At 34.3% G+C, this 24,550-nt stretch overlaps 1 protein-coding gene across 2 annotated transcripts in view; it reads right to left on the bottom strand.

Annotated features, from left to right (window-relative positions):
* Positions 1–1,380: 1,380 nt before the first annotated feature.
* The window catches only part of LOC132169722 (disease resistance protein RPM1), a 36,588-nt gene continuing 13,418 nt past the window's right edge, over positions 1,381–24,550 (bottom strand). The window contains exons 1-2 of one of the 2 annotated variants that reach the window (XR_015909792.1): positions 19,261–19,410; positions 1,381–1,617 (exon numbers count right to left, since the gene is read on the bottom strand). The gene's annotated coding sequence lies outside the window, so the exon portion shown is untranslated. Of the gene's footprint in view, positions 1,618–19,260; positions 19,411–24,550 lie in introns of those variants that run through there. The other variant, XM_088512287.1, reaches the window with a different exon arrangement.

Genomic DNA, 24,550 nt, shown 5'->3' with positions numbered 1-24,550 from the left:
TGGGCCCTTTTTATAGCAATTGGGCTCGAGAAGACACTAAAAAAAAAATAAAGAGTGTAAAAAAAAGCCCAAAAAAAGAAGCATAAAAAGCCCTAAAGAAAGCCCAAAAACGCCCAATTTTGAAAAAGAGGTTAGCAGGCGGTGATCTATTTCACTAACAGCTAATTGGTGGTTAACCGCTAAGCGGTTAGTGGTTGCGGATAGTGAAATCTACTAACCGCTAAGGCGGTTACGGTTAGCGGTTATTGTCAATAACCGCTAACCGTAACTGCCTTGACACCCCTAAACAAAATCATCCTCAAACCCTAAGTTTTCTAATCCAATTATGCATTTCAATATCTTAATTCCTCAATTCTAATTTTCTAATCAATTCATTTTCAAATCTCAGCAATTTTGATGACAAAGATGGTAGCATTTAACTTAATTGGCTCAACTGTAAAATAGCAAATTTTCAACATGCTTTATTTTGTTGAAGATTTGGAGAGTTGTGTCACTGTTGCTTTGTCCACATTAACATGTTGAGACAATTTTAAACTTATTATCACTAATGTGATACTAATCACTTTCACCATTCTCATTTAAGGAATATATATTCCATCGTACATGAAATTCTACCACTCTTTCTTTTGCACGAGACGTATCCCTCATTGTTTGAGCTAGCTGTATAGGTTGAGATGAGACTTCTTTCTACTCATTAAGAGTACGGTTGGTATGCGGATTAGAACTCAGAATAGAATAGTAATACTGGAGAATAGTTATTCCATTCATTTGGTTACTTTTTTATTCACAGGATAACAATCTATGTTGAATAGTTATTCTTCAAAATGACAAATAGCTAGGAATAACTATAGCTTTAGTGATGGGAATAGCACATATTAATATCCAAACAAAAGCCATCCATTAAGAAAGTAGTCCCTCATGTCACTGAACAGTAATGTCTTGTAATACTCTTTTTATTATTATTATTGCTTTGTCACTCAATGGCCACTTATTCCAACCGCTTTGCTAGGTCACTAGCTCAATCCAACCCACATAACCCATTTATTTTCCAAGAACAAGTAAATAAGCAAGACTGAATAAAAATCATGGTCTGAATCATTAAGAAGATTATCAAAGGCTTTATTGAATTTACTATCTAGGTGCCATCAAATTCTCATTTCAAGCACCCAGTTCTTATTTTAATTCATTTGGTTGAATTTTTTTTCTTTCTTTTCTCCTTCAGATTTTGATCAATTGTTGTTATCTTAATTTTGGGTTTTGGTGACTATTCCAGTGGAAGCCACGATTGTTCTTTGACATGTGAATTGTGAATATTGGTGCTTCTTATTAGCATTCAAAATTTTTACAGTCCCGGATAGAGAAGGAAAATCTTGCAAGGGATTCAAGCAAAAAGTTCAAAATGCTTAAAATGAACTAATTTACATATGAAGTGTTTACTTGTAAAGTACTTCAACAGGTATAGCATGAAACAACATAGAATTATAAAAAGTGAATTGCAATTGTTTCTGGGTTTGTGAAATTAGCGAAATGGATTTTCTACAACACCATTGATCTATTGTCAAAGCCAAGCCACGAACTGAAAGATTTGATGTCGAATCAAAGCACCAAGAAGAACAACTTCAAAAGACACAAGGAAAAACTATTATACATGAGAATGCATTTCAAGCTCCTCCTCCTGATTAAACATTGTTCATTCAAGATGCCAGTTCAGCCAAATACAAAACCCTTTTTTTTTAAAGCATTTCAGCATTGTTTTATTTTAGTCCCTGTAGTTATACTATAATTAATGCAATGTTATTTTAAGGCAATTTTGTTCTATTATAATGAATTGGATAATGGATGGTGCGAGTTCGAAGGTCATGAATATTTCAATTTGTAGGGAAATATATCATAAGTATTACTCTTTTATGAAAATACTCCAATTTCCTATTGTGGCATACAAGTAATAGCTTCTTATACTAAATAAACTATCCACTATAACACATTGGTTTCAAAGCCCTCAAAACTATTACATATGAGAGAACAAACCCCCCCCCAAAGAATTAATCTTTTAATTATAAAAGGTCATTTGTGTTGGCCCAAGTCTAATTACCACTGCTAGATCCTTGTTGTAACATAGATTAGAATCAAACTCTTTTTAGTGATGACAAATTAAAATATCAAATAAATAGAAGTACAAAAAACAACGAAAACAATTTAGTGAGGAAAAGGAGTTGGTAGCATTCAAACAGTAGCTTAGGTGGGAACTCATCGCGCGGCCAATGTATGACTTTCTTAGAGCTTGTTTAGGATTGCGTTTGAAAAATAGAGGTTTTAAGTAAAAAAAAAAATCTTTTGGCAAAAGTTTCAATATTAAGATTTTGACAAAAGTGCGTTTTTGACATTTTTTAGGCTTGTTGGATCCTTGAAAATGCTTTTAATTTTTTTACCAAATGAGTACTGTTTTCTTCACACTGACATTTTGAGCGTTAAAATCACTTTTACGCCTCTCAAACGCAATCCCAAACAGGCCCTTAGTCAGCCATATAATGTGAAGAATTTTATCATTACATATAAAAAATATATATAAAAAGAAAAATTCATGGAAATCTTGTGGCTATTTAGAAGTGCATACCTTGTTCATCATTGAAATTCTACACGGCAGTTTGATCCCCCTAGATTGACCCTTGCAAACGCTCCAATAAGTCCGAATCACCGAGCTTGTATATTTGATATCGTTCTCCTTTAATCCGATACTTGAGACGGATAGTAGTTACCTTCTTGACTTTCCAATAATCTTCGCCTCCATCAGGCTGCATACGTAGTACAAATTCTCTCTGCATTTCATAGAAGTCGATAAGCTTTAGGCTTTCAAGGTGTTGGATTCCAGAGGGTACCTCCTTCATTTGTGGGCATGGCCCAATCTCTAGTTGCTCAAGACTGGACAGTGATCCTTTGTCTATTTCCACCATCTTTAATTTTTTCATCTCTCTGAGGGTGAGCTTCTTGAGTTTTCTAAAACCTCCCTCAAAATGCAGTTGCTCCCCATCATACGCTTGATTGAGGGAAAGGGTAATTAGATTTGGCAAAGCTTGGACACACGACAGTGGATATTCCTCTAATGATGAGAAAAATAAGATTAGCGTTACCAAATTTTGAAGCTCTAGAATCCAATTCGGCAACTTCTTCAATCGCCCTCTTAGATAGATATGCATTAGAGATGGAGGGGGCAAAGAAATTGATTCTAAGTCTATAAGCTCATCTTCACAAATTGAGCCTACAACCAAAATTTTAAGGTGGACCATCTTTTGTATGGAGGTACATAGGGCCCTCCCTCGTTCTGTAGTCATATTTGAAATGCCGAACATCCTCAACTGACTCAAGTTTCCGAGCTCTTCAAATAAACCAACCCCATGATGATTTGCCTCAATCATTGATAGGTCCTGCAATTCGTTTAAACATCCAACCCCTTCATGTACTTTTACTCCTTGTATCGAATAAAGGCTACTTTTAATTCCAAAGTCATGAGAATGATCAATAACATGTTGTAACTTATAAAGCCTAAATATCTCAATTGGTAGCTCACGCACTGGGGTTTGCATAAGATTTAGTGTCTGAAGGTTTTGTAGCATACCCACTGAATTTGGAAGTATCTTCACTTTTGTTCCCCTCAAATTTAAGTACTTCAAATGGAATAAAGTACCCACTTCTCGAGCAAGATAATCAATAGGAGCATCTTCAAAATCTAACACTTTCAAAAGCTTGAACTTTTTGAACAATTTAACCATGAAAGACCTAGGCATTTCATGAATGTTGAAGAGAAAAATAGAACGGACACGAGAGTACTCAATTGTCTCAAAGACATTTTCTCTAGCATCGTGGATTGATAGGCTCCGACTTTTACCATGGAAAGTAGTATCGCCTGCTTCCAGAACTTGAGAGAAATTCAACTCTCCAACCTTCAATAGGATGGTTTCATGCAGCAGATCATGGATTCTATACTTTCTAATTATATCATAATCAAACTCCCCAAATGAAACTTGAACCAAGTTTCTGTGGATAAGCTCCATTAAGTATTCTTCAGCTACCTTTAGCAATGTTTTTCCCTTCTTTCCTTTTATGAAGCCCCCAGCTTCCCATAGCCAAAGTAATCTTGTACTTGTGATTGAGTAGTCCTTTGGAAAAATGCCGAAGTACAAGTAGCAAAACTTTAGGTAGCAGGGAAGATCATGATAACTAAGAAAGAGAATTTTTGTTACACTTGTAAGGTGTGGATTACATTCTAGCTCAGAACTGAGGCTATCATGCAACTTTTTCCATTCTAATGGCACCTTTTCCTTTGTTGACAAAAGACCACCTATGGCAACAATTGCAAGTGGCAGGCCTTCACATTTTTTGACAATGTCCATTGACAGTTTCACCAACACTTTGGGACAACACCTTTGAAACTCGGACTGGAATGCCTTTCTACAAAACAATTCCCAAGCCTTGTCTTGAGACAGAGGTTGTAGCTTGTGGACCTGATCGAAAAAAAGATTCTTTACAACATACGCCAATGAGATCACTGCGTGTTGTGATAATAATCCTGCTTCCTCTGTCATTGCATGGTAAAGCATGTTTCACAATTTCCCAAAACTCTAACTTCCAAACATCATCAAAAACCACAACATACCTCTTTTGCTGTAAATATTTCCTCAGCTGGCTGATTAATGTGATCTCGTCCGTCATGTCTATTTGCCCTGGAGCCGTTTCATTTTCACAGTAGACTTTCTTTGTCATGGAGCTGAGTATCTTCTGGACATTGTATGACTGAGACACTGTGATCCAAACATGGCAGTCAAAATGTCCTTTCACTAATTCATTCTCATATACTTTCTTAGCAAGAGTTGTCTTACCAATTCCGCCCATGCCTACAACTGAAATAACAGATCGTTTAGATACTCCCCCCACCAACCAGCTTACGAGCTCATCCCTTGTAGACTCAATGCCCACAACTTCATCTTCCCCAATGAAAAGTGCACCCACACTAAGGTCATGGCATGTAACACTAGATTCACTACTACTTGATCCTTGCTCTAAGGAACTAAAACCATATCTTTCACTTCTTTCCTTGATTTCACGGATTGATATTTTGATATCTTGAATCTTTGTAGCTATGTCATGACGTGGTTTTAATTTTTTGAATAAGTGGCCAATTTTATGGAGGAAAGCAATAAAACTTTGCTGATGACGATGTCGTGCCACGTGAAGAACGTATTCATCAATTACATCTTCTATATGATAGGCTACTTCTCTCACTTATTTCACCCATGTTTTGACGCCATCTTGGAGGTCCCCTCTATCTGCATCTTTGAGGAAACACTGGATGCTCTCAAGTTCATCTCTAATGTCCGCAACATCTCGGTGGACACCCCTTAGCAATTTTGATTCATGAGCAATCAGCTGAACCAGCTGATTGATGACAAGGGTCACAACAGTTTCTGTCATGGTTTCCTCTCTAATATTGTCACAATTAGAAATGAATTTGGGTTAATTGTCACGCCCCAAGCCCAAAGCAAGACATGACACCTACTTAGAACTTGTATTGTGTTTCTTTTAGAAGTAATAGAAATATCATTAAAAAAAGAAAACACAATGCAAGAACACATGAACTATACATGAGAAACACATAACTAGGAGAAAAAAGAACATGAAATCAAGAAAACTAAGCAAATTAGTAAAGACAAATGCTATTGTCCAAAGATAAAGAGTAATAAAAAACGCAAATACAATTTATACTAAGCACTGATATTAAATCGAATTCAAACATTTTCTTACAGTTATATTTTATCCAATAACCAACTACTTGTACTACCAAATTACTTATAAAACATCAATTAGAGATCTATAAATAATCCAAACACAATTAATCAAAAATCTCATTTCGTCTCTGAGACATATTCTCCCACCAGCATAATATGGGTCCATTATAGTTAGAAAGTACAAACTCCAAGTCTCATCTTCCAATAGTGCAATAACTAATACAAAGACATACTTAGGGTGGTAAACGAGCCAATACACTCGACAATCTGCTTGGTTAAGGTCGACCCAAAGTCGAGCTCGATATTGTACAAACTCATTCGTTCCTGTAGAAATCCACTCGATTAGCAAGTGATACATACTCCACTCATTCGATTGAACTTGATGGAGGTTCGTGAGCTCAACTCGTTTAAAGCTCAACTGGATTGCTAGCACGGCTCGTTAGTCCAACTTATTAGCTTGTTCATATTTCTTTTGTGTGTGTGTATTACAAAAAATTAGTTATATAAATTTAATATGTATGTATATTAGTAATAAGTAATATATGTTATATAGATTATTTAATATTTATATGTGTATGTATTAGTTAATATACTATAGGTTACTCAATATTTCTATGTATATTACTTATATTATTATATATGTAAACTAAAAAAATATATATATTATTATATATGTGTGTGTTATATATTAGTATTAACATACTAGTTAGTTAATTAATAAACTACCATATTAACTAAGTTATTAAGTATAATTAAGTATAGGTTACTTTGATAAATAAATTATAGGCTATTTAATGTATATATATATACACTAACTTAGTATATATATTAAGTTAACTATTTTTTTTTAAAAAAAAAAATTTAAATTAAAATATTAGTTAATATGAAATATAGTTAAGAAGAGATTCGACGATGGTCACAAGCTTTATTGCAAAGCAACATTTGTAGTGATTTGATTGACGAATTATGATGTCATGCTGTTCATTTGGTCATTGAAAAAATAAGAATAAAAAAAATTGCAGTTGAAAAAAATAAAATAAAATAAAATTGTAAGAAAGTACACACTATTTGTTATTATTAGGTGTAGAAGAAGTCATATTCAGTAATTAATTAGGAGAAGGGAGAACGAAGTGACACGGGTGTGAGACAAGAGATAAAATATTCAAAAATATATATTGGTCTAGTCAGAAAGTTGCATGTTGCAGTCATTTATTACGTGTCCAAATTTTGTTTATTTAGCGTGTTCTAATTATTCTTGTTGAGCATCTTAACTATCAAAATTTTTTTGTAAAGAAAAAATAAATAAAAAAACATCCTTGTTTGGCTGGACACTTTTTTGTTTTTGTTTTGTAATTTGTATTTTTTGATTTTGTAAAAAATTTTGGTTCAGATTTCTGAAATGTAAAAATTTTCATGTTGAAGATAAAGTACAATTCTAGTTTGAAAACCACACTTTTTTGGGTATTCACAAATTGTTGGTTGCCTTAAATGCAAATGATTAGTCATTGATGACAAATAATTTGCATGAGATGTTGTCATAAAATATTTTAAAAAATAATCATAATAATCGACCTGGGTTTTGGGAATCTCTCACTACACGTAAAGTAACAAATAATTAAAAAAAAATTGGTGATGCTCTTGTTTTTGTCCGTAGGTGAAGTGCACAATGCAGACCTATGTAAATTGATTGCTTCATTCTATTTCCTTTCTTTTCGTCAACCGCGCGTGTGCTGGGGGATAAGGCATTGCATCTTCATTTCTAAAAAAAAAGGCTTGTACCTTGGGTTAAAGCATTGCATCTTCATATCTTTTTTTTTTTTTTTGAAAAAAAAAAAACATGCAGCTTCATTCAAGCTTTCTCTTAAGCTACAACATTCAAATGTGATCCTACCAACAGCAAATCATCCAAACGTAAAATAAATTACATCCTTCCAAACAAGGTTTTTTCCCTAAGACAAGCGACAACCGGCATAACAAAAATGCAATGCCAACAAAAATATATTCAACCAGTGAAGGGCACCAATAGTAGGAGGAATTCTAGGCAACATAATGTGCAAACGACCGAACCAAAATAGTACCGTATAGCAGTCTTTTGCCATTGTTTTGCCAATGAGTGGTCATCTTCTTCGATTGCATTATCATCACCATTCCAGTAGTTTTACTGTTCCACGTCAAGTGGAGTAAAAAAGTTGGTCACAGAGGGGAAAAGTGAGATTTGGAGTAAAAAAGTTAGGAATATTGGATTAAAAAAGGTTGGTCTGCTATGAGATGAGATTTGATTTGTTTCATTTATTGTGAATTGTCCCATTTGATGCCAGAAATCAGATCAAATCTTCATCCAGGGGGCATTAAAATTTTAACCATTTCTAATCTTTAATGGGTAAAGCTTCCACTTCCATCAGGTTTTGATATTCTCCAAATTGGTGTAAAGTCATCACCTTCTTCAATGCTTTATTGATTGATGATCTTGACAATCCGCAAATGCAGGCAAATGCATAAACTCATAATCTAAAAAATAAATAAATAAATAAATAATTCGTCCATTATTATATTGTTCAACTTGATATCTTGGTTGATTTTTTCTAAATTCACCATTGAATCTGTAAGTTTTATGTCTCGTATTGCTTGACGTAATGTCATAGTTATTATTATTTTCTCAAATCTACATGCAAGATTAATGAAAAAAGAAAAAAAAAAAAAAACGAAGAGGGTCTTTAAAAGTCACTTGCATCTTTAGGTGTTCGGACACTTCGGCCCCCTTTTGGGGCAAATGAATACCATTGAAGTCCTCTTTTAATTGACTATCCAAATTCAAGGACACCAATCCAAGAGACAGGAGGGGAAGGCGAGGATATGATTGTCTTGCAATTGGGCTGTTTGTTAATGTTTTAGTTCGGAAAAAAAAAAATTAAATTGGTTCATGTGCTTTATTTTGACAAATAACTTCATAGCGTTTAACAAATGACTAAACACTCCCTAAGGCAAAATAAAAAAAGAAAAAAAGAAACGAAAAGAAAAGGTCCTTACTATTAAAAAAGCTAACATAATTCGTTAATGTAGCACAACTACATCAATCATATTGTGACACGTTTCAATTACAATTAAAAATTAAATTATAAAAAAAAAAAAGACAAATAAAAACAAAGGAGTGGTCCGCCCCGAGCTACATATAATATCAAACCATGCATTACCGTGATCTTACTAAGAAAAGATCAATTACCGAAAAAATAAATTATCCTTCTTGCAAATTTCACAGCAAAAAACATACAAGTAAAACAGCAAAACACAAGCAACAACCAGTTACTATTGATGCAATACCACCAAAATGCACTTCAAGCAAATAAGACCACTAATATTACAATTACTCCTAGGCAACATAAACAGCACACGACCGAACCAACACAGCATCGCATAGCAGTATTGAGCCACTGGTTGCCCAATGCACCGCTATTACCATGTTCACCCACTTCTAAGATATCGGCCGATGGTGTTGATATATTTTCCAACAACTCATCTTCCCAATCTACTCGCCCTTGTTGGGATGTGGGTGGCGGCAAATTTTGTAGTAGCTCATCTTCCCAATGGAAACTACCTCGATGATTCTGCAATAACACCAATTGAGCATGGATATAATACCAATGTATTAAAAAAAAAATATAAGCATATTAATAGTTGAAGCACCTCGGTTAAATCAGCTAATGTTGCGTCATTCTTAAAACAAACTATTATGTTGATAGCCAGAAAAATTAATTACAAAACACACCACCTTTGGATCTGTTTTATACCCATCCCACTAGCCTCAAAGGTGTCTGCTATATGTGAACATTTATTTTTGCATCATTGTCAATGCTAAGTCACAAACAAGATGCAAAAACAACCAACGAATTATTGATACAACAATAAATTCAAAATCCAATGATAATTTCTCCATCTATGTAAGTCTAACGACGCAATAACATGATTTATTGTATAGGTAAAGCAAAAACATTGCATACCTTATAGAGGGGACACTTGTAAAAGCGCCTCATGTAGTTTCTGTCGGTTCTAGAAACGAGTAGTTTCATCGGTCCAGCACCACATGGACATTGCATCTCGAGCTCCATAACTAATTTATTTAACACATTTATGAAGCCAACGAAAATGACATACATGTACAATATACGCCTAACAACCGACATAGCAATACAAGAACAATTATCTTAATGCATAGACATAGATATGAGACCACACGTTTTGATAATTATACATAGCAATCACCAAAATGACATAGTCATATATGTGTCCACAGCTGACATAATTATACATAGCAAATACCAAAATAGAACTCAAGCCATCCATAGCGAGCATGTTGGCACACACAAAAGTAGTTTAGCACAAGTAAATGTGCTACAATGGCGAGTCATACAAAGAAATAGTCCCATTACACAACACATACCATAAACTAATAAACGGTACTGTAGGTACCGTAACAAAACATGAACTATATCACCATAGTTCCATTGCAATACCCAACACCACGTCAATTCGGCCCAGACCTATTATCCCACATCAACTGCGCAATTTGGTCCCTAGTGTTTGCCATGTTCAAAGCAGAAGCATCAGAGAAGTCATAGTGGTTGGGGTAATCAGCACCATCGCCAAGAATCACAGGAGGGGCATGTTCAAAGAACATATCATTCCGGTCAGCTTGTCGGATGAAGCTGTGTAGTGTGCAGCATGCATTGACTACAAGGGGCTGGCGACAGACTTTGTACTTAGGCATGTCGTTCAAAACATGGAAACGTGTTTTCAGCACTCCAAAGCATCGTTCAATCACCATACGGAGTGAGGAATGACGGTAGTTGAACAATTCCTTGAACCCCTGCGGGTCCCCACCATTACGAAAATCTTGTAGGTGATATCTCTCCCCACGATAGGGCGGAAGATAACCCATATAGCATGGAAACCCCGAATCAACCAAGTAGTAGTGATCTGAAAATTACCATGCAATACGTGTCATGATTGAGACCAAAGTTTAAAACATAAACATAGTTAATAGAGTTGGTTCGTGTAGTGAAGAATGCTCACCTTCAGGTGCTGTAGGAAATTCATTTTCAGGTCTCGTTATAGCATCGTAGAAGACCCTCGAGTCATTAGCGGTTCCCTCCCACCCGGTATACACGAATGTGAACATCATGTCGAAGTCACATGCGCACACCACATTTTGAGACACGACCCCCTTCCTCCCCCTGAAGGCATTTTGTTTCTGCGCCGGGACCCAAGCTTTGATATGGGTGCCATCAATAGCTCCAACACAATTCTACCATACCAGTAATTGTCAATTAGTGTAATGATAAAGTATGGCCCCAAAGTCGACCATATAATTGAAATTACATATTACTATTGTTTCATACCTGAAACCAGGGGTAATATTTCGGATTTTCTTGGATGTATGGGTGCACACCGTCAACATTCCTAGGCCTTATAATGCTCTTGCCCAAGTTGCATAAAGCCCTCATGACACACTTGAAATGGCGTGAAATGGTCTCGGTGGAGTGTTGGAACCTGTCCTCCGCAACCCTCATCCCTTGGCGGTGCCCAACTATCAAGCAAAATATGGCTAGCGATTCTTCCACACTGACGGTGCGAGTATCTTGTATGTAGTTCGCCCTAAGGACATCTGCTAAGGAGATAAAAGTATCTCTTTTCATGCGAAATAGCTCGTAGCAAGTGCCCGGATGCCCATGTAATACCTCATGCACGAATGCAGCACCCGTGAGGGCTGACGTGCGCTGGGGTATCCTGTCCACTTCGTTTTCTTCATCACACAAAGCCTCAATGTGAAGCAAATTCAAGAACATCTCCTCAAACCAGTCATCGTCATCCATGACATGGTCAACAGCACCATAGAAAACAAAATTTGGGACATTTGGGTTCATCCTGTTTGGAAAATGTATAAAATGGCAACGTCAAACACAAATGATTGTAATTACATGGTCATTACCAAATATTTTGCCATTTTTAATATTGTTGTTATCTCTCTTTTTTTGTTTTTTTTTTTTCCCCTCTGCACAGTAAGGAGATAGAACAATTTATTAGTGCAAGTATGGTTTTTTCAAATACAACAAACGATCGGTGTTCCCTTTTGATTGGTGGTATGTCGTGGATTTGTGTTAGTCGGTACTGTTATATCTATCAAGTGACCTACAATTAAATTAACTAATTAAATAATAATATGTAGTAAGTCATAATGTGACTTGTAACATTAATTTTTGAAAAATATATAATAAGTTATTATTTTATGAATAAATTAATACATAAAAAATTTCTTGAACCGAATTCTTAGACAAAACAGTTGTATGCTTGTCAAATGATCAGTGTAAGTATTGATTATTCAATATTGGGTACTGATGGTTTAACCCATTTTACACAATTTCTTAACTATTCTCATTTTAACACGAGTTAAGGTAATAACAACAATTAAATAAAGTAAAAAAACCAATAAAATTGAATTAGGTTTTGTAGTGCGAATATAATTGAATTAGGTCTTGAACAATTTTTTTAGGTAAAAAATAATCCTAACAAATGAATATCAAAATAAATTTTTTGATATTGTTATAATATTAATATTAATCAAATAACTTAATTTATTATTTGTTTAGTATTTTTTTTTTGGGGGGGGGGGGGGGTGGGTGGGTGGGTGGTTGGTGAACATTGATTTCATGCTATTAACACGTGTTGGGCTTTACGGGTTTAGACGATAATTTTTTTTCCCATCTTGTAAAATGGGCAATTTAAACACAAGGTGAAGTATACTTTGCCTACTCCTATGAACTTCAACCATTGTGCGGTCATTTAACATGTCTACCTACTAAAATAGAAGCATACAACAAAATCTATTGCAAAGTAGAACTCAAAACAATCACAATCAAAAGCTTTTAATTTCAAACCACGTATTTATATTAATTTTGGTACTTGGATATTCAATAAGTGTTAATTAGATAAATTTTTTAAAATGTTTTGCATATCTTTTATTATATATTGTCAATTTTCGTTTTTAAAAATTGATTTTTTTTTTTGGATTTTTTAAACGAAGGTAGCAAATCTTTCTTTTTTTTGTTTTTAAGAATTTCTATAAAATTTAAGATATTTTAACATATATACACTTAAGATTATTGATACATTACTCCGTAGCTAAAGTCTTAATATAACTCTTATATTGTTTTAGATAACTCTTATATTGTTTTAAGCATAAATTAACTAACTCTAGAAATTGAGATACAAGGGATAAAATAAAATGGGAAACGATAAACACAAAGTGAAGTATATTTTGCTATTCCTATGAACTTCAACTATTTGGGTGGTAATTTGTGTTTAGCTCTTATATTGTTAAATAGGCATAATTCCTATGAACTTGACCTATTCCTAATTTGTGTTTAACTCTTACATTGTTTTAGGCATAAACTAAGTCTACAAATTGAGATGCAAGGGATAAAATAAAATGGGAAATTTAAACACAAAGTGAAGTATATTTTGCTATTCCTATGAACTTCAACTATTTGGGTGGTAATTTGTGTTTAGCTCTTATATTGTTAAATAGGCATAATTCCTATGAACTTGACCTATTCCTAATTTGTGTTTAACTCTTACATTGTTTTAGGCATAAACTAAGTCTACAAATTGAGATGCAAGGGATAAAATAAAATGGGAAATTTAAACACAAAGTGAAGTATATTTTGCTATTCTTATGAACTTCAACTATTTGGGTGGTAATTTGTGTTTAGCTCTTATATTGTTAAATAGGCATAATTCCTATGAACTTGACCTATTCCTAATTTGTGTTTAACTCTTACATTGTTTTAGGCATAAACTAAGTCTACAAATTGAGATGCAAGGGAGAAAATAATCATTACCAGACAACAATGTTCATTCTAATATTAATATAATGTACTAGAAGATAGAAGGATACAAGTATTATTAACAATAATCATAGGATTTCCAACCAGACATACTAGCAAACCATAACAAATGGAGAAAGTTGAAGATAAAACAGGAGCTAAACAAGAAGCAGCATATAGAAGATAAATCAAACATGTCACATTAGTTAAGTGCAAGAAGTTCAAGCAAATATAAAAAAGGTGCCAGTGGCACTAATATTACATGCCAATTGTTCTTGGAAATAAGCAAATATAAAAAAGCAAATATAAAGGTGCCAGTGGCACTAATATTACATGCCAATTGTTCCTGGAAATAAGCAAATATAAAAAAGCGCCAGTGGCACTAATATTACATGCCAATTGTTCTTGGAAAATAACATAATAAAACAAGCCGACAAACCCATAGAAACATGCTGAAAAAACAAACAATGCCATAAGTAGCATTAGAAACGGTCCAACACTGGACTATGCAGTCAGCATGCATACAAACTTAAACCACAAGCCCAACAACATAGTTACAGCTTCCCAATCCAAGCCTTCTTCCTTTCTGGAGGTAGTGCAATAAAACCATTACGGACATTCTCATCCCTAAAGAGCTCAAATGCCCTAAAATACCTATCATCATCTAGGTCGGGGGCAATCTCATCCAACATGCCAATGGCCCTACTCATGCCATTGGAAAAAGATGCACCACTACCCCCAGCACCTGCACTACCTTCCCCACTACTCATTCGCAGTTGATCTTGTAACAAGATTTCTTTCTTCAAACGGCTAACCTCAGTAAACTCTTTTAATGCATCACTATGAAGAGAATCTATATGAGATTTACCCTTACCTTTCCTCTTGTGTTCTGTGCTAGGCCCAGAACTATCAACTGGACGCTTACCACGTCTGTTACCCCCAATGACTATACCCCTATTTTGAGGAGGAGGTTGGCCACTCCCCTGACTCGAACCACCCACAGAACCAAGAAAATCCCCACTCACACTGTTATCAACAGCCGCTTCGGTTGCTTGACTAACATGCATTCCAAACCGCAAGAGTTGCTCATTCAACTCGTCCTCTTCGTCACTACTCGGTGGTGTCCTAGCGGATGAATGGCGGAGGACCCCAGTGGCTGTTGAGCCATTGAAGAGTAGACCCAACATTTCGTAGTTTGGACAGCCCTTCCTTCGAAAACGACTAGCCTTCGGCTTGATCTAGGACAGACGAAAAAATAAAAAATAAGAACACTTCTGTGTGACCTCAAATGAGAGTGTGGGAACTGATATATTAGGCAAGGGTTACCGAACTTTACCCTAAGTTACTGCTGCCACTGGGTCTCCGTCCCCTAGACTGTGTTTGATACTGGGTCCCAACCAAATCCAGTTCTGTGCTGGAGTAGGTCAGAGAAGTCACGGTGGTTCATCCTAAGTCTGGAAAATTTAGTCCGACACTGTACGGCAGTGTAGGTCCGACCGGTCATTGTGGAAAGCTGGGAAGCTATAGGTGACCACAGGTTCATATTAACTGACCCATTCACTATTCTCCCCGTATTGGACAATTCGACCAACATTTGCACAAACATACGTTCAAACTCAGGAGACCAAAGTGATGGGTCCTCGCCTTCAGCGGGTTCCATCTATGCATAAATATACCAACGTAAAAAAAAAAAAATGTTCATGTCTACATCTTAACCAACACAGCATTCCACTGCCACACAACAAAAAAAAAACCCGAATAGCTCGTGTGAGGCATACCTTACGCCTTTTGTAGGAGATGGGTGTCTCTGGGTCCCGAGATCGCTTGCTACTCCTTGTCCAATACGCCTGCACAAATATAGGTAACAGTGTGTGTAAATGATATAGAAATTAAACAAATTGAACGAAAAGGAGCATAGAAATTGAGAGGGAGTGCGATTATTACCTTCCAAGACCGTGTCTTCGAAGGGGTGCCCGTGTCCGTAGATGCTGAAATGATACAGGGTCGCCATTGCTTACGAGGTGACTGCGGAATAGTTGTAACGGAGTAGCTATCGGAGGATTTCACAGACCCCTCTGAAGAAAGGTCTATGAAGATGGCCTTCTGCATGTCGTTGTGGAGGAGGATTATATGGACGGGTGATTACTATTCACATATCAGCTCAGCTCCAGGGAAAGTGTACTAGGTATTGATGAGGACTCCATTAGCGCGCGGCTCGGGGTGGAAGAAGTTGAGGGCATACGTACTGCAGAGGACGCTGGAGAAGACGGGTGTAATTGCCCATTGAAAAAATGCATCGCAGCTCTGGTTTGTGGAGATAAGCGAAAATGCTTCAGACAAACAGATCAACGACGATTGAAAGGGCACGTTGTGCTCACATATCTGGTATGGACGGCCCACATTTGTTCAAAAAGAAATGGACGGTCTGATGAGCATGCACAAATCAAGATGCCACTAGACATACGCGGTTCGCAATTCACGCAATGGGTGTGATTCGGTGTGGTGTAGGTGCAATGCAAAAGTCTGCGCGAATCTTTGACATACGTTTGTTAGGCACAAGTTGCATGATGGGTGAGGTGGCGTCCATCCACGAGTCGATTAAGGGAATTTCATCCCTTTACAGTGAGTGCAAGTCCATCCTAAAATAAACTAAGTCTGAAAACGGACGGTCAGATGAGGTTTGAAAGAAATCGGACGATGCTCAGCTAATGTTGGAATTCCCGCACATCAGTTGTGCTTTTCGTTGGATTCGCCAGCTTTCACGGCAACCAACGCATGGAGAACGTGCGTTGGTTGCCGTTGTGAATCTTGCAGTGGATTTTGTTCTACTGTCTATTAACTTTTGACAGCAGTGGTTGGTGATTCCGTGGGTCGCGGATTTGAATGGAATTACAGGGACCTGCCACATGTCACCCTTAGCATTACTGAATACCGACTGACGGTTAGGATTAAAGCACCTTTGCTCTTACAGATGCATCTCGTCTCCCAAGCCGAGTTCACCGTGACATTGGGTACAGGTGATTTTAGTTCATTGTTGCAGAGCCGCCTGACAATTGTGTGATCTTCACGCCAAGCAGTAAATCAGCTGCAGTGGGTTGGTGTGTCGGTGCGTGTGAGTCGATGGGCAGTAATTATTGGGCCTTGTTTCTGAACCCCTGTAGGTACTGTAGAACACTGGCCTTAAAATCAGGGCTGGTCGTGCTTGGGGTTCGAGTGTGCGAACGGGCCGGTTTTGGAATTTGGACCTGGATCACATTTCAGAATTAAATTCCAGTTGGGTTTTGTGACGAACGGGCCAAACACCAAATCTGCATGGGTTTTTTAAAATATCCAAAACAAAAACAAAATCTGGCCCATCCAAACAAGGCCATAAGCCTTTTAATCATATTTTATTTTGGATTTCGTTTCTCGTGCATTTCAATGTCATTCAAAGAAAACAGCCTTTTAATCATGTCTCTTTTACTTTTTTTTTTTGCAAGTCTCTTTTACTTTTTAAAAGTTCCCTTTTCAACTCTTCTATTTTCTTCACCCTTCTTCTTCCATTGTCATAAGCCTACAACTATATTCTCCACCTCCACCTTCATAAGACTACGTCTTAAACGGCTCGGACTCAGATTGTTTAAACGTCAATTAAAACGAGTTTGTCTGAAAATGTCAAAACTCGACAAGAGTACTAGCAGTAAATACCTTATATGCTATTCACTTCCTTATGAGAAACTTATGCTCAGTGGCGGATATACGTGGGGGCGACCTAGGGGCGGTCGCCCCTGGTAAAAGAAAATTTTAAAAAATTTCTTAAGTATTTTTCCTACAAAATTTTGTTACCGCCCCTACAAAAAAAAAAAAATAATAAAAATAAAAATAAAAATAAAAATAAAAATCTTACCCTTAAGTCAACAGTCACCCAGGAAGAGGAAAAGAGAAAAACTCATCAAGATGGTGAGGGCCGCAAGGCCCGCAACTCGCAAGACTGAAGACTGCAAGAGCCTCTGGACAACTATCGCCGATCGGCACCTTGAATCCTTGATATATATATTTTTTGTTTGGATTTCGGGTGACTGGTGAGGTTCATAGTTTTCTGTTTCTGATTTTCTTTTATTTGGGTTTTGTTCATATTTTGTTAATTTGTTCGGATCTGATCTTTGTATATATTAGGTTGATTAGAAAAAGTGAGGAAGAATGGAAGATAAACAAATATTTTATTTTTTAGTTCTTAGTTTGTTGCGCTGCACGCCTGGCGCCTGCACTGTGCGTGTTTCTTTGTGCTTTGTGCAGTCTGTGCGTGTGGTGTAGAGGGTGGACCATTTCTTTTGATATGATCTTGTATATATATATATATATATATATATATATATATATATATATTTTTTTTTTTTTTTTTTTTTTGTAACACTGATCTTGTATATATTTCATATATTTCAATAGTGGGTTGCTTAGAAGTTAGAAAAGTGAGGATGATTGGGCAAGGTGTGTTTTATGATTGGGATTTTGCACCTTGAATCATTTAGTTTCTAGTATGATTGGGATTTTGTGGAGCTTTTTGATTGGGCAATTTACTGAAATTTACAAACTCTAATGAATAATATGATTGACTGAAATTTTTGGAACTTTTTGATCGACACATATCTCTTATTTTCATCATTTTATTTATCTTATTCTAAAAAAATATTGTTATTTTTTTGTAAAGTGTATTTTATATACTTTAGGATTTTGTCGAGCATCAACGAGTTTCAAAAGATTATTGTCAATCTCATGTTTGTTCGTTTTATTAATTCATTTTAGGCTAATAACAATCGGAATATGGCACTAATTTTATTATAATATTATTAGAGTATGTTTCATTAGCCTTTTTTAGTTTGAGAAGTATTCAAACTAATAAATAAATAATATTTTAGGGTTCTGAAAAAACTTAGATTACATTATAGGCAAGACAAAAACAATTTATGCATTTTTTTAAAAAAAATATATTGATTCAAATTTTAAGCACTTTATATTTTGTATTTTCTTTTACTTTTGTACTAGTGCTTACATAGTAATTGATATATAAATTTAGCATATATTTATGAAGTCAAATAAATATGTTTTTTGTGATACATATATTGTGATATAATTTCTTTTTATTTTATTGTATTTACCATATTATAATAAAAATATAATATATAAAGAGAACAAAAAAAATATATTTTATCATTATATTTTATTATTTTATTGACGCCCTGGTAGAATGAATTTCTGAATCCGCCACTGCTTATGCTAGTGTTCTTGTTGAACTTTCTACTTCTAGCTAAATTCTGGCAATAAGCGAGTGAACGGAGTATCTTAACTTGAAGTACCTCACATGCACATATTTCCTTCATCCAACTACTTCTCATATATTAAATGCAAACACCCACAATCTAAATCTTCCCCTCTGAATTAGCAAACCCAATGAAAACAAGAACACCCACAAACCAAAAACAGAAAACCCACATAAAAATCCAATCTTTAAAGCAAAACAAAAGAATACCCAAAAGGAAGAGTCATGTTCAACACCAAAAAAAAAAAAAAAAAAATCTATGCTCACAAAGAACATTGCAGAAACTAGGGGAATTTGAAGCTTTTACCTTGAATTACGTTGGGTATGACTCTATGGCTCCATTTTGTGGATGATTCAATTAGTTTTTGCAATCCAGCTGCAGTCTAGGACATCCGGATTACTCTTGACTAATCAGCACACACAAAAGTCACTTGAGAAAGGCTATACTCGCAGTTAATGTTTGCAACTCTTTTGAGATTTGGAAGATGGTAAAGATTAGTACTTTGAAGAATAGTAAACTGTATTTCTCTGGTCTATCATGTTAAAAGCAAAACAAGCATACATGATACAACCTCTTCTTTTCCTTCTGCCAACCAAAAGTCTGGTCCACTGCCACTCAAGTAAAAAACGGTTAGCTCACGCCGAGTTTCCGTTTGGCCTTTGAGGTGGCAGAAAGTCGGAGACAAAACAAAAAAAAAAATTAGGGTAACTCCACTTACACGTGAAATAAGTCAAATGACTCGTTTTTTCTAGGGGTGCAAATGCGGTTATGGTTAGCGGTTAGTGGCAAAATAGATAACCGCCTTAGCGGTTAGTAGATTTCGTTAACTACAACTGCTAATCGCCTAACGGTTAGTAGTTAGCGGTTAACCACCAATTAGCGGTTAGCGAAATAGATAACCGCCCGCTAACCGCTTTTTTAAAATTGGGCTTTTTTTTTGGACTTTTTTTTACCCTCATTTTTTTTTCTTGTATTTTTAATATCTTCTTGGGCCCAATTATTATAAAAAGAGCCCATATTAAAAAATCAAAAATATTTGACCCAAAATTTACATTTACTTGTACTTTAAAAAAAATTTCTTAAATATTAAATCATAAATGGTTAACTTTTTTTTAAAAAAAAAAAAAAAAAAAAATCAACACAACATACAAAAAAAAGTTCAGAATTCAGACAACTGTCACAACATATGAAAAAATATATAAAAAAAGTTCAACACAAAGCATATAAAATAAGTTCAAATAAAACATTAAATGATACAAATACATTAATACTTCAATTGTGATTATAAGTAACACATTGTTGAATCTAATGTCAATTACTTAATTAGATATTATATAATTATACAGTCTCATTAAATTATATCATATGATTCATATGATTAATTATTTAAATTCTTATCATATTTACTTATAATCTTTTTTCTTTGAATTGAACTTAATATCTAATGGTAAATGGTAATGTTTAAACTCCTAAATCCTAAATTCCTAAAGTATCTAATATTGCTTTAATTAAATTGTAGACTTGTAGTTATAAGTAATATATTGTTTAATTCAATTGAATCAATTGTGATTATTATTGTACATGAATCATATGATTAACTTGTAGACTTATGACTTATGAGTTATGTCATATTATATATGTATTATTTATTATTATATAATCATATGATTTAATGATCAAGTCATCCTGTGATATAATCATATCAATTATAATGATAATATATAAATTACTAAAATTATAATGATAATACATTAATACTTAAATTGTGTTTATAAGTAACACATTGGTTATTGTTTAATCCATTGTCAATTGCTTAATTTGATATTATGCGAATCATATCATCATTGTACATTAATAATATGATTCACTTGAAGTCTTGAATAAAATATTTGAATTGTCATTAAATCATATGATTAAGTATTGATATTATACATTTATATTATTCATATACACATGTAGACTTATATAGACTTATAACATATATAGACTTATAAGTTTATAACATACATTGGAAATAAGTCTCTAGATATTTAATTGTGGTATTAGTATGAATTGGTATACTTATGAATTATGTCATATTATATATGTATAATTTGTTATTATATAATCAAATGATTTAATGATTAATCTCATGTGATAATCATATAAATTATAGTGATAATATATTAATACTCAAATTGTGATTTAATTATTTTTTTTTAAAAAAATTGTGATTTAATGATTAAGTGATTATGTTATATGTATAAATATTTTTATAATTATAATTATAAAAATATATTCTATAAAAAGGCGGTTAGCAGTTAACGGTTACGGTTAGTAGACCCAATAACTGCTAACCGTTAGGTGGTTATAGCGGTTAGGCGGTTAGCGATTAATGCGGTTAGACGGTTAAGCGGTTAGCGGGCGGTTTTTAACTGCCCGCCTTTGCACCCCTAGTTTTTTCCAAACACTCTAATGTTTAAAAACTCACTTAGGTGTATCAAACTTTTGTTTCGTTTCAATTCCACACTCCGTTAGGATTTAACAATAAATCATAACGGAAGAGTATGAAATTCTTAAAATACCATAATTTTCTATCAAAAGATAATTTTTGTTTTTTTTTTTTTTAAAAAAAAAAACGGTTAACCCGTAGGTTCACTGGTGAATCTAACCCACTCATCTTATGGCCCACAGGTCATATTATTATTATTTTTTTAAAAAAGGATCATCATGGGTGACCCTCCGTTGGTCACAAGGTGACCCACGGGGTTGGTGTGTTTGTTAAAAGGTTTTAATTCGATACTGTAATAAAAATTGATTTATGTAAAAAAAAGTAAGAATATTTTTTTAAAAAAATGAAAAAGTAAGAATGTTTGGTATGGAATAATGGAAATTTTTTGTTTTGTAGTGATTTTTTTATTTGAATAGTAATAAAATGAGTAGAGATTTTTGGCTGCCAAGAGTCAGCTAAGCGTCTGCCAAGTGAGATTTCTTTACTTTCTATGTTTTAATTGAAGAGGAAAGAGGTTACAATGGAGATTATGGATGACTGAATTTGAGGCATTAGCACCAAATTTGAGGTATTAGCACCAACTTTAGGATGACTAAATTCCTTTAGGGTGATACCATCCTTAAAGGGTTAACCTTCCACCTCTAAGTTTTAGTTTTAAATCCAAAAATGAATTTTGAGACATTAGAATCCAAATATTAACTCACACATTAAAAAAAATAAAAAAATAAAAAAATAAAAATACAAAAGAATTTTCATTTCTTTATTATCATTATTATTGTTTTTCGAAGCAGCCATGCGTTGGACGATGTTTGGCTACCTCAATTTGGCCGCCGCATAGACGGACCAAATAAAAAGTGATTACTTTGAAACGCCTCCAAATTTAAAATCCTCATTTAAGAGAGATTACTTTGAATCATCATATCTCTTTAGTAGAGAGAATTAGTAGACGTACGATTGATTGCTTAGAATTAATATCCTTGTACCACTCCTTATTTGTTTTTTTTAAAAAAAAAAAAAAAAAAAAAAAAAAAAGTTAGACGATTGATTATTTTAAGAGAATTATATGGATTATTTCACTTTTCTTCCCTTCCCATTTTTAGAACACCTTGCCGACACCACCTTCTGATTCATTTTATTATTTTTATTTTATATTATTTTTTCCTTTTGCCTCCCCTCAATCAACGCACGTTTGTCATCTTTATGTTTCTTTTTAGCCCAAGCCGACTCCGCTATCACTTCTCTTTCTCCATTATTTTCTTTCCTTATTTTATAATCACAGCTGCCCTCTTTTTATTATTTCTCCTTTTCCCTTCTTCTTTTCCTTTCCTATTAATTTACTCCTTCTCCTTTTCTTCAAGGGAGACAGAGAGGGCTGGGCGATGGAGACAACGCGAGTCCCTCAAAAAAAATAAAAAAATTAAGCAATCGCATAACTACACGTTCTTTCCACTACTAATCGTAAAGGAGACGATGATCTTGACGTATGTGCCCAACTATGTGGTTCCGAGATCGTTGAAGATCTGGAAAGTTGACCCTTTGTCCATGGCATGGCATAGTGGGTAATTGATGTTTGAGTGCTAAGTTCACGTCATGGTTATGTCAAAATATGATAAATTTTAATTTAATTTATTTAATTAAATGAGTTAAATTTTGAATTTCAATTCGTCAATTTCACATTGAATTTACAGCTCATAAAAAAATTAACAACTTAAAAATTGCATATAGAGTTTAAGTTGTGTCAAAATTTAGGTACAAACTCACTAAATTTATGTTAAATTTGAGTTAATTCTAGGGTCAAATCAAAACTCAGTCCGCAGCTTTGCTGGGTTACTAGCTCAACATGAGTCATTGAGAAGATAAGCAAAGGCTTTACTAAATCCGATATCTAGGGGTGCCATCAAATTCTCATTTGTTTATAGATTTTGAATTGTTATCTTAATTTTGGGTTTTGGTGACTGTTCTAATGGAAGTCATGATTGTCCTTTGACATGTGAATTGTGAGTAGGATTGGTACTTTTTATTAGCATTTAATGCTTTTGTGTAAATAAAGTTGAAGAATTGCACAACAATTTTACTGTCTCGGCTGGAGAAGGAAAATCTTGCAAGGGATACAAGGAAAAATTTCAGAATACTTGAAATTAAAATGAACTAAGAACATATGAAGAGCTTACTTGTAAAGTACTTCAACAGGTATAGCATGAAACCCTATAGAATTATAACAACGAAAATTGCAATTGTCTCCTAGTTCATGAACTAAGGCTCAGTGATTCTCTTGCTGCTACCATAAACTAAGGCTCCGTTTGTTTTAATTTCAAATCAAAGCACTAATAAGAATAATCGGAAACGAAATAAGGAAAATTTTAATACATTACTACATTAGATTGAATTTCAAGCTCAATTTTCAGTAGGGCAAAAATTTTCTTATAAATTCGAAAATAATAATAATAACTTAAAAAAAAAAAAAAAAAAAAAAGGCATGCCACCCCTTGGTTTTTCATTTTTCCTTTTTTTTTAATTCTTTTTTTTAAAAAAAAAAAATTAGAAAAGATTTATAATATCATTATTTTATGATAATACTCCAACAAGGTAACATTGTGGCATACAAGCCACAGTTTCTTATACTATCACAGTTTATGCGGAATTAACAGATATTTATCAAAGCAAACAACCATCAAAATATAAATAATCACACAAGGATTTTGGTGACGAAGATGAAACCTTTTAGAAATCGATCTAAAAGTAAAACCTCTCTAGGGCAGCCAAACTTAAGAAATCACTATCAAAAGATTATTCAGAGATTACAGACACTAGGAACACTTACAACCCTTTGCAAGACTTTGGCTCTGTAAGATTGACAAGCCTACACTTCGTCTTCTTGCTCACAATCTTCTTCAACTTGATTCTCCTTCACCGGACCCTTTCGATAGACTTCTCAATAAAGCTCAATGAAACTAACAATAATCCTCTAAGAGGAATAATCAGGCCCACACAGATTTTCTCTCTAAGTATAGCCTCTCACGAAACCTATGGCAGAATTTTGTTCATCTCTCTCTCTCTATAAAGATGTATATATACTCCTAACAAAACCCTAGACCTAACCCACTT

Source organism: Corylus avellana, chromosome 1, assembly GCF_965113065.1.
Source record: "Corylus avellana chromosome 1, dhCorAvel1.hap1.2, whole genome shotgun sequence".
NCBI classification, from domain to species: Eukaryota; Viridiplantae; Streptophyta; class Magnoliopsida; order Fagales; family Betulaceae; genus Corylus; species Corylus avellana.
This window is presented reverse-complemented; position numbering and strand designations above follow the sequence as displayed.